This window comes from Panthera leo, chromosome B4 (assembly GCF_018350215.1).
Source record: "Panthera leo isolate Ple1 chromosome B4, P.leo_Ple1_pat1.1, whole genome shotgun sequence".
In the NCBI taxonomy this organism is placed as follows: Eukaryota; Metazoa; Chordata; class Mammalia; order Carnivora; family Felidae; genus Panthera; species Panthera leo.
The window spans coordinates 111,019,476-111,031,834 of record NC_056685.1 but is presented as its reverse complement, the minus strand read 5'-3'; the positions used below and the strand labels follow the sequence as shown (position 1 = coordinate 111,031,834).

General features: G+C 38.2%; 1 protein-coding gene across 4 annotated transcripts in view; it reads left to right on the top strand.

Moving 5' to 3' along the window:
- The window catches only part of POC1B (POC1 centriolar protein B), a 95,112-nt gene that overhangs the window by 77,558 nt on the left and 5,195 nt on the right, over window positions 1–12,359 (top strand). The gene's annotated exons all lie outside the window — the stretch shown is intronic.

The window sequence follows — 12,359 nt, the reverse complement described above, 5'->3', positions numbered from 1 at the left end:
GATGTGGGGCTCGAACTCAAAAACCTTGAGATTAAGACTTGAGCTGAAGTCGGATGCTCAATCAACAGAGCCACCCAGGTGCCCCCCACCCCGCTTTTTTTTTTTTTTAACATTTATTTATTTATTTTCCTCCCAGTAAGATTTTTAATGAAACCTAAAACGTTGGTTTTAAAGCTCCTATGGAAGAGAAAGGGCCAAAAATAGCCAATTTTTGGAACAGGACAGTTTTGAAGAAATTTGAGGATTGGAGATTCATTAAGCTCTAAATGTGGTATTGTTACAGGGAGAGACAGAGAGCCCACAATGGGGAGCACACAAACAGAGCCACACAATTACAGATGGTCGGTCGTGAAAGGCCAGGCTTTGCAGACACATGAAGATGGACTGGTCACTAAATAGACTGTTCAGTAGATGCTGCTGGGACAACTGGCTAATTGAGAAAAAATATATGATTATTTTCTTACTTTTAGCCACAAACAAAATCAATACCAGAGGGGTTAAAGGCCTAAATGCAAAAAACAACACTCAGAACATCTAAAAGAAAACAGGAGAATATACTTATACATTCCTAGTGCGCAAGGATTCCTTAAACACAATACAAAATGCAAAAATTACAAAGGAAGATTTAGCAAATCTGACTACATTTAAAACAAAAACTTGTATGAATAAAGACAATCCCATAAAATAGAAGTGAAGACAAACCACAGAGTAGGAGACATATTATACATATAAACAACAAAGTACTAGTATCCAGAATGTATAAAGACCTCTTAAATTAGGAAGAAGAGAGGTAGACCAATTAAAAAGTGAGGGTTGATGGGGGGTGGGAGGGAGGGGAGGATGGGGGATGGGTATTGAGGAGGGCACCTTTTGGGATGAGCACTGGGTGTTGTATGGAAACCAATTTGACAATAAATTTCGTATATTGGAAAAAAAATAAAATAAAATGTATTAAGGGGAAAAAAAAGTGGACAGAGGGTTTAAACAGACAATTTGCAGAAGAATGATAATATACATATAAAATATACTCAAGTTACCAGTAATCATGGAAATGCACAGTGAAATGAAAACCATGGAATTCCATTTCCTGGCCATAATTTTGTTAAAATTTAAAATGTCTAACAATTAAATACTTATTTTGCAAAAAAGGGGAGATTGTCTTCTCATATGAGAATAAGTCTGGGTAATATTTCGGAAAATATGTGGTAAAACTATGACTTTTCCAGTCTAGAGAAACGGTTGCACCTGTATACAGGAGACGTTTATAAGACTGCTCGTTGTTAACCCTTAATGCGAGTACAAAGAATGTATAAGTTGTAGATTAGTCGATCAGCAGAATAGTATTTGACAGTGAAAGTGAACTAGACTTGGCTGCATCACCATAGACAAATCAAAAACTGTTGATTTACAAAAAGTTCTAAAAGGATATAATACAGTAGCATTGCATTTTTTAAATGTGTAGTTCTAATACATGCAAAAGCTGTACTATTATTTAGGGATGTCTACAGATGTGGTAAAAAGTAAAGGGACATGAATTGGGATGATAGATAACATATTCAAGATAGTGTTATCTTTTAAAAGGGAAAGGAAAGAAGATAGATCAGAAAAGGGTCTGCTTTCTTTCTTAAGGTTGCTTTATTATTCTCTATACATTTTTACTGAAAATTTTAAAGCATAGTTGGCACTTTTTAAAAACACAGTTACTAGTTGGATAAAAGAGAAGGTTTACTGATTCATCCAAAAATGTTAGTAATGGGGCACCCGTTAAGCATCTGACTCTTGATCTCAGCTTGGGACCTGATCTCAGGATTGTAAGTTCAAGCCCCACATTGGGCTCCATGCTGGGCATGGAGCCTACCTAAAGAAATGTTAGGATTGCAGTGAGGTTGCATTTCTTATTCACTCATGTTTGAATTTCTCTTGGTTGCTGTTGTGCACACAGAGAAGGGCAGTTTTCTAAAAGGTGAACAGATGGCTCTTTTGAGACATGTGGGTGAAACTAAACCAAATATGGCTTTCCACGTCAAACTTCCATTTTCTCCAAGATGTAATACTTGAATATAAAATATCTTTAAGAAACACATCATTGTATAATATAAGCTATTACCTGCCTCAAAATTTAGATACACGCACATGCACGCACCTTTTTTAAACAAAGAGTGAAGTGTCATAGTTTGCGTTTGCCTAATCATGTAAGAGGTAAATCGTATAAGGCCGTTTTTGTACAGATTTTATATGTCCTCGTTGTATCCTGCAAGTTCGTGTATCCTTCAAAGTTAATAAGCTTCTCTAGAGATGAGAATGAAGATTAAAGACAAAGACAGACAGTTGATTTGTTGCCACAGCTGCCTTTTCCAAGGGGATTGAATTAAACATTCAGATGTTATAGTTGATAGCTGCATGGGGATGTGTTTTTTTCAAGTCTTCTGACAAAAACAAAATTTCCAATTTGGTTTGAAGAAGAAAAAATCAAAACCTTCTGTAAAACCTTATCCCTGAAGCCTGAAGGCTCTTTCTTTGGAGAAAAGACATATGATTTCTCCCAAGGGACAAGCAGAAGCCTTTGTCAGCTCAGCCAATTTAGTTTGGGAGACACAAATTTCACATGACATTCTCTGATTTTATCCAAGAGATACTCTTAAGCCAGTAAGACTGGCACAGGTGGGTATGTTTTTACAAGGCTATACAATATGCTGTGCAGATGTACACAATAGAAGAGATGTGGTTACCTCCTTCAGGATTTCCTTCCTAGCAATTTTAGAAATTGCGAATGAATCTTGTGCTGTGGTCCTGTGACAATCCCACATGGGTGACTCTGTAGCTCCTTTTTCTGTTTTCCTGATTGGTTTATCTACTCCTGTTAGCACAGGCTTCTGATCTGAAGGAGAGAGCTAAAGATAGAGCAACACTCTGAGTCACTTCTGAAAGACAGACATTTTCTCTCTGTCAGGAATCTCAGATGAACCCAGTGACTGTCTGAATCCTTTGTGCTGATGGTAAACTCAGTGTAAAGCCTCCTACTCTTTGGCCACCACTTCCTCCAGTCCTCCAATTTTGATAATTCATCAACTCTAAAAGGGTCTCCGATCCATTGAGCCTCCTGCCTTGTCACTGCCCACCTCCTGTGTCTGCGTCCCTCTCCTTTTCCTCAGATTCTGTAGTCCATTATTACGGCCATGCTCTTGTCCCTTCCTCCCTCTGTTGTACTCACCCAGAAATTTTCAACCTGGTTAAATCTATTTCTTTGCCTACTCTGCCCCAACACCAAAGCAACTGATTTTGACTAGACAGTCATGCTGACTGATTGCACCTTAAGTGTATTTACACAAAGTTCCAGGGCACTCAGCACTGCCTAGCCAACTCATTCACTGAGTAGCTATCACCTCACGGCCCTGTGACATCAGTGCTCTCCTTCTGCTACTAGATCTTTTCCATCATCTTTAAAAAGGAAAACTTCATCTGATCCCTCTTCTTTCTCCAGCTCCTGTCTCGTTGCTCTGTTCCCCTCTAAAGCAGAGCTCCCCAAAAGAGCTGCCTATATTCAATCTTTATTTCGTCATTTTCCACTCTTCTGAATCCACCTCAGTTAAATTTTTGGCCCCACCATTCTGCTTGTGTCATGGCCCCAGTGATCCATCTATCTCAGGCTTTCTACAGGACTTGGTCCTGGTGACCCCTCCTTCTCCTTGAAAGTCTTCCATCACTTGGATCACCACCCTTCCCATGTCATGAGCCACTAGTCACCTTTCCTGCTCCTTCTCTTCCTGCCTTTTGAAGTCTTTGCAACTCTTCTCTTGTTTGATTCCCCCACCCAAGTGATCATAGGCCCATGGCTATAATATTTATATGCTGAGCACCCCAACTTCAAGGAGACAGAAGCTCCTGTACTTGGGACTTTTCCCAGACCTTGCTCTGTGTATCTCTTCATCTGGGTGTTCATTTATAAAAACTGGTAAATAGATACCACTAATCACTCTCCACAACTTCTCCACAGAAATCTAGAATCCTATACTTCCAGTGGCATTCATGACTATTCATTCCCTTTGGAAGTGTCTCAAACTTGAGATGCTTAAAATTTATTTTCTACCTCTCCTACTAAAAAAAAAATACATCATCAATGAAGCTATATTGTAAGATAGCACGTTACCCAGCCTTGTTTCTCTTCATAGCCCTGGTGATTACCTGACATTACGTCACATATCTGTATATTTATTTTCTTGTTTCACCCACTTGATTATAACCCCATGTTGACGGGATCTCATTTATTCATTCCTTATAGTAGGCAGCATAACGATCCTTTAAAGATGTCCATGTTTCTATTCCCAGAATATGTGAATGTGTTTTCTTACATGGCAAAAGAGACTTTGCAAACGTGATGACGTTAAGGATCTTGAGTTGGGGAGATTATCCTGGATTATTCGGGTGGGCCCAATACAATCACTGGGTTGCCTGTAAGGGGAGGAAGGAGGCATGAAAATTAGAGAAGGAGATATGGTAATGGAAGCAGAGATTAATGTAATACAGTCAGGAGCCATGGAAAGCAGTAGTCTCTAGAAGCCGGAAAAGGCAAGGGACAGACTCTCTCAAGGGTCTCCACAAGGAACACAGCTCTCCTGGCACCTCTGCAAAACCTATCTTGGACTTCTGACCTCCAGAACTTTAAGATAATAAATTTGTGTTGTTTTAAGCAACTAAACTTGTAATTTGTCACAGCAGCAGTAGGACACTAATGCACTTATGTATCCCTGGCATTTAGAATTTCTCTGATGTGTAGGTGCTAAATAAAATAATGCTGTTTGAATGAGTGTTATATCTTCATTATTTTAGATTGCATACAGAGATTATTGAAGTTTCACATTTGTATTCTAAATGTTATTGAAAGTAAATAATCCATTCTTTATTTGAAAAATAATAGTTACCTTTATTTTTGTCCAGCAAAAGATTTTTTTGTTATCGTAGTCTGTTTCAGGCAAGCATTTTATAACTGTGTGTGTGTGTGTGCGAGCGTGCAGTGATTTAAAAATTTCAGAATATCCTTCTGCTCAGGTCATGATCTCATGGTTTGTGAGCTTGAGCCCTGCGTCAGACTCTGTGCTGACAGCTCAGAGCCTGGAGCCTGCTTCGGATTCTGTGTCTCCCTCTCTCTCTGCCCCTCCCCTGCTCATGCTCTGTCTCTAAATAAATAAATAAATAAATAAATAAATATTAAAAATTTCAGAATATCCAGAATGGAAGGGACTTTGAAGGCATTCAGTAGAATTTCCTGACCTGATGCTTGTATATTTTTCATAATATCCCTAACAAATGACCATTGCAAGTCTATTTTAGCATTTTCAATGATGGGAAACTCACATTAGCTCACATCAAGACCACTTTGGATAGACTTTTCTGACTTTTGTCTGTTTTATTCTGTAGTTACAGAATTAAGCCAAGACTAAAATCATTAGTTATAAGCCAACACTGACTTATTTTAACCCATTTATTATATATCTGAAGGCCAAGTCATTGGTTATCTTTACATGTGACATGCCTACTTTTGCATTCCTATTTGTCAGAAAGTCTTTATGCTAGGCCATTAGAAACCATCAAGTATGCTGGGGGGGGGGGTGGGTAAAAATCAAGAAGTGATTTGCAGATTTGCAGTTAAATGATAAATGCTTCCATTGCTCCCTTATTGTGCCTCTGAAGAGGCATTTCAGACAGTAATTTTTAGTAGAGAATGGCATTAGCTTAACTTTGGGTTTTTGCTTGTCTCCAAATACTGTCAAATTATCAATATTTATATTTTGTTCATGGTTCAACCAATATAGGACAGTGAATTCAGTGAATCGCAATCAAAGTTCCACAACAGCTGAGCCCTATCAGTGTCTCATGCACTGTACTAGACACCTGAGAAAAAAAGATAAAGTTATGGCCACTGAACTCAAGAGACTACCTCTCATAAACTAGTTGGGAATATAGACATATGAACACAAATATAACAAGAAATGACAGTGCTCTACTGATGGCAGGAATGATGACTTATGAGAGTGAAGTTACACCCGTGATTAGTTCTGACTTGCTCACCCAGATGGAGTGAGTGAGAAGAGGAGGAGGGATAGGAGGAGGAGGAGGAGGGGAGGGAGGGGAGGGGAGGGGAGGGGAGGAGAGGAGAGGAGAGGAGAGGAGAGGAGAGGAGAGGAGAGGAGAGGAGAGGAGAGGAGAGGAGAGGAGAGGAGAGGAGAGGAGAGGAAGGGAATGAATATAATACATGATCTCCCAGGTGTAATGGAGCACCACAGTATCTTGAATGTTCCATTGTTCATTATATAAATAGTAATAGTTTAGATGTGGGGCCCTTGATTACATTGTCACATGGTTAATTTCCTGATAAAAATTTGCTTACAAATGCCACAATTTTCAATTTCTATTAATGTATTAAAAATTTGTTCTCTAAGTGACGAGTGAAAAATTGTGCATTAATTTTTCCATGACATCTACACAACCTGCTAAGAGCCCTTTGACCCCAGAATATCAGAGCTTTTGTATATAGCTCTCCAGCCCATCAAAGCTGTTTGCATTAGTCAACTCTGTACCTCTTGTTTTATTTTGTATGTTCCGATGGGGAGTCGAGCCTTTTAACGTATAGAAATAAGGGTTTCTCAGCCACTCAAATTTATTCATGCAGTTGGTGAGGCTGCATTTTCCATCTTTGAGGTGGCAACCATGGGCCTATCCAAGGATAGGGGTGGTGATTGTCCTGCCATCCTTTTGGAGGAAGCGGTTCCTTGGAGAACTGCAAGCTCCATGAAGGAAGGTGCCACATCTCCCTTGCTCTTTGCTGTGGCTTTAATGCCTACCATTGGAGGCCTTCGTTTGCTGACTCAGCCAGCAAAAGAGCTCTTCTTACCTCCCTGTACTTCACGTGTCAGCAATAAAAGAGATAAGGGAACATAGTGTGATTTCTTCCTTTTATGAAGTACCAAAGCATTTGCTCTTTTCTGCAGTCTTCTAGTCATTTGTCTGCCGTGTTTCTTGTTCATTCTGCAGTGCAAGTGATGTGCCAGGCGCTGCAAGGGTTCTGGGCCTTGCTCTGTCTTCATTCTCTCACCACAACAGAGAATTCTTGAGAGCAGAATTCTTACACACTTCTCTTGCACCATGCTTACGTTTATTTTTTTTTTTCAATTTTAAAAAAAATGTAGGTCCACATTAGTTAACATATAGTGTAATATTGTTTTCAGGAATAGAACTTAGTGATTCATCACTTAGTTACAACACCCAGTGCTCATCCCAACAAGTGCCCTCCTTCATGCCCATCACCCATTTAGCCCATCCCCCACCCAACACCCCTCCAGAAACCCTCAGTTTGTGGATATTTAAGAGTTTCTTACGGTTTGTCTCCCTCTCTCTTTTTATCTTATTTTTCCTTCCTTTACCCTATGTTCATCTGTTTTGTGTCTTAAATTCCACATATGGGTGAAATCATATGCTACTTATCTTTCTCTGACTTACTTTGCTTAGCATGATATATTCTGATTCCATCCGTGTTGTTGCAAATAGCAAGATTTCATTCATTTTGGTCGGCGACATAAAATTTAACGTTGGTAAATGCTTAGTATGATGTTGGTGCTTGGGAAGCATTTACCCAGGAAATGAATGCTAGCAGCTTTGAGGTAGGGGAGGGCCTGATGCACTGAGAGCAGTAGGGACCAAAGCCTCACTTGCTGGACTTTGGATGGCCCAGAATCTTAAACATATTTTTGCCTTTCTCATTTTTTAAATTTTTTTATTTTATGAATGAGTGTGTTAAAACTTCCCCAAGCTGTGCATCTCTCTCTCCCTGTACAAATAAGACGCAAAGTTGGGGTTGGTTCATGGGAAAGAATCTGCTAATTTCTAGGCTCCAGAACCTCTGAGAGACAGCTACTTCAGGTGGCTAATGTAGAATGTAGATCAAGTTCTTCCCCTCTCTCTGCCCATACCCTTTTCTGTGTTTTATTCATCTCCACATGTCATATCATAGTAATCTATTTGATGCTGGTCCCAACAAGAAAAGCATTGTTAAGACTGCATTGAGATCTTTTACTCTCTAGACCTCCCTTTACCATCTAGGGAGTGATATTTGCATGTAGTGATATTTGCATGTACTTATGTAGGTGTGATGTGACCCGTGTGAAAAAGACTGCCTTGGTCATATGGAGTGTTTGGTTTCCATCTTTGAGAACAGTAGTAAAATCTGCATACAAACGCTTAACATATTCAAAAGGATTCAAGTTCCTGCCCAGTCGAGGGGATGCAGTGGTAAGGGAGTGGGCATAGCACAGTCTAGTGAGGGAGACAGACAGTAAACTGGGAAAAAATATGTAGACACCAACTCTGATCAGTTATGGAGGAAAACATCAGGATGCCATGTTGGAGAATGGAAGGTCCAGTTTCAGGAAGGTTGTCAGGGAAGACCTTCTGAAGTGACAATTAAGCCAACATTTAGAGATCAAAAAGAATTCATTTCTGCTGGAAGGGCAGAGAAGGCATTGCAGGCAGAGCAGAAGCAATGTTAAAAAAAAAAAAAAAGTCTGTTCTTTGAGGAGGAATTATTTTGGGATGAGGATCATTGCGTTGTACATGGCCATCCACACATTGTTCCCGATCGGTGAGATGACTGCCCAGGATCTGGAATGCAGGCCGTGATTGTGAGGCAGGGCTTCTCAGCAAATCCTTTTTATATTTCATACTCATCTTTATGGGGCTTTCATTTCCATCATTGCCACCAGCCACTAGCCGGGGACCCAGGTAAAGAAATTCTGTATGTTTCTTTCCCACTTCCCTTAGCTCAGAGCATGAATGAGTGGGTCATAGTTGCTTCTGGCTAATCAGTAACATTAAAAATCCTTTGTGTTAACTTGTTCTTCCATGGTCTGTGATTGCTAGGAATTTTGCTTCTGGACATTTTAATGACAATTTTAGCTTTACTTCCCCACGTGGAATGAATAATTCAAAGGGTTAGTAATGGGATTGTTTTGAGGTGTGGATTTTAATGAGTGCTTCATATCCTAAAATAATACCACTCAGGTATTTTGGGTTCACACTTTAACATTGTCAGGCACATCACAAAGGGGGAAAATAGGGGTACAGAGCAAAACTGCTCAGTGACTAGGATGGTTTTTGAAGATAAATATAACCTGCTAGACAATAAAACAAAAATATAAGTTTATAAATTTCAGAGGGTGAAAAGTAGAAAAGATGTATTACCAAATGACTGAAGGGCTCAAGCTTCAGGAGAGCCAAGTCTTGGGTCATGCTACCCACTGCTAGGTTCTCACTGCCTAGAATGGTGCCTAGCACAGAGCAGGGTCCCGGGACTATTCTCTGAGTGAACAAACAGAGAGACCCTGAGCCAGATACACTTAGCTAGGTAGGAGTACAAAGATGCATTTTATACATACTTTTAAAATACACTTGAATTGTGAATGGTGGATTTTGAGTTTTTTATTATTTTCAACAAGTGGTGAATTTGTAAGATTGTGACAGAGGAAACTTGAAAGTTTTCATATTCCTAAAAAAATGGTTGGAAGGATCATGGAGATTTATGATTGGTTACGTCTCATACATCTTTCCTACGTGTATGTATGGCCTTGGGCAAGTTACTCAATCTCTCTGTATCTCTGTTTCCTCATTTGTAAAATGGGAATATTAGTAGAACCTACTTGATGGGATTATTGTGAGAATTAAATCAGTTCATGTATGTAAAGTACTTGAAACAGTACCAAGTATAAAACAAGCCCTGTTGTCACCATCATCATCATCATCATTAAGGTAACATGTTTGAGGTGACCTCTCTCAGGAACTCTCATGTGATAACCAGAAATGTAAAATTGATTAAAAACTTTAAAATTTTTTCTGTGATATGTATTTGGATTTTTGTTTGTTTTTCACAATAGCTTTAACAAGATATAATTCACATACTATAAAATTCACCCTATTAAATTGTATGATTCAAAGGTTTTTAGTATATTCACAAAGTTGTGTAACCATCACCAGTATCTAATTTTAGAACTATTTTACCACTCCAAAAATAATCTTAGAACATTTTATTTCCTTCCTTCCTCCCTCCCTTCCTTCCTTCCTTCCTTCCACTCTGTCTCTCTCTCTCTCTCTCTTTTTGGCTCCATACCCAACATGGGGCTTAAACTCACAACCTTGAGATCAAGAGTCCCATGCTTTACAGACCGAGCCAGCCAGGTGACTGAGAATTTTAGATCATTTTCATCACCCTCATACCCACTACCAGTATCTCCCCCTTCTTCTCTCCTCCTAGCTCCTGGCAACCACTAATCTCAGTCTGTCTTCATACATTTATCTATTCTGACCATTTCACGTACATGAAATCATACAATGCATGGCCTTTGTATATAGCTTCTTTAACTTAGCTTAATGTTTTCAAGGCTCATTCACATTGTAGCATATATTAGTACTCCTTTCCTTTTTGGGTAAATAACATTCATTGTATGGTTATACCACATTTTGTTTATCCATTCATTATCACAGCATTTGGATGCATATGAATTGTTTCCATTTTCTGGGCTATTATGAATAATGCCTCCATGACATTCATGAGCAAGTTTCATTTGTCTTCGGTATATACCAAGGAATGGAATTGCTAGGTCTTTTGGTAATTCTTTAACATTTCAAGGAACTACCCAAACTATTTTCCAAAGTGGTTGTACCTTTATACAGTTGCACTAGTGAATATATTGAGGGTTCCAATTTCTCTACATCTTCACCAACATTTCTTAGATTCTGTCTTTTTTGTTTTAGTCATCCTAGTGGGTGTGAAGTGGTATCTCATTGTGGCTTTGATTTGCATTTATTTCCCTGATGGCTAATGATGTTGAGCATCTTTTTATGAACTTGCCATTTGTGTATCTTTGGAGAAACATCTATTCAGATACTTTGACCATATTTTGAGGTATTTTTCTTTTTATATGTGATTTGTAAGAGTTCATATGTTCTTTATATGTTCATCAACAAGTCTCTTATCAAATATATGATTTGCAAATATTTTCTTCCATTCTGTGGAGTTTTTTTTTTTCAGTTTTTTGATCATATCTTTTGAAGTACAAAAGTGTTTCATTTTGATAAAGTCCAATTTATTTAGTCAGTTATTTGTACTTTTGGTGTTGTGTCTAAATAGCCTCTGTCTATCCAAGGTCAGGAAAATTTATTTGTATGTTTTCTTCTCAGAGTTTTATAGTTTTAGTTCTTATATTTAAGTCTATGATCCATATTGAGGTAATTTTGTATATGGTGTGAGGTAAGGGTCCAAATCCATTCTTTTGAACTTAGACATCTACTTTTTCCAGCATCATTTGTGAAAAACACTATTCTTTCACCATTAAATTGTCTTGGCAACCTTGTTAAAAAAAAACAATTGACCAGAGGTGGAAGGACTATTTCTGGACTCTCAGTTCTATTCTGTTGATCTATATGTTTGTCTTTATGCCCACTGCCATATAGATCTATTCCGGTGATCTATATGTTTGTCTTTATGCCCACTGCCATATAGATCTATTCCGTTGATCTATATGTTTGTTTTTATGACTACTGTAGTTTTGTAGTAAATTTTTAAATTGGGAAGTGTGAGTCCTCTAACTTTATTCTTCAATATTATTTTGGCTATTCTGGGTTCCTTGCATTCCTTATGAATTTTAGATCAGCTTGTCAATTTCTGCAAACCAGGCAGCTAAGATTTTGATAGGAATTCTATTGAATCTGTACACATCAATTTGGGGAGTATTGCCATCTTAACAGTATTAAGTGTTCTGGTTGGTCTATGAACGTGTCACAGGTGTGGATGCCTTTCCATTTATTTATATCCTTAATTTCTTTCAGTGATGTTTGCAGTTTTCAATGTATCAGTCTTACACTTCTTTTATTAAATTTATCCTAAGTATTTTATTCTTTTTGGTGCTATTGTAAATGGAGCTTTTTTATTTTATTTTATTTTATTTTCAGGTTGTTCATTTCCAATTGTTTGGAGGGTTTTTATGTTTTTTGTTTTGCTGTGGTAAAATATACACAACATAAAATTTACCCTTTTAACCATTTTTAAGTGCACAGTTTACTGGCAATAAGTATTCACAGTGTTGTGTAATCATCACCACTATCTATTTTGAGAACTTTTTCACCATTCCAAATAGAAACTCTGGACCCATCAAACAATAACTCCACCCTCCCCGTCCCTCCTGCCCATAGTAACCTTTACTATTTCTCTATGAATTTGCCTATTGTACATACCTCATATTAGTAGACTCATACACTATTTTCCTTTGTGTTTGGCTTATTTCACTTAGCATAGTATTTTCAGGGTTCATCCTGTT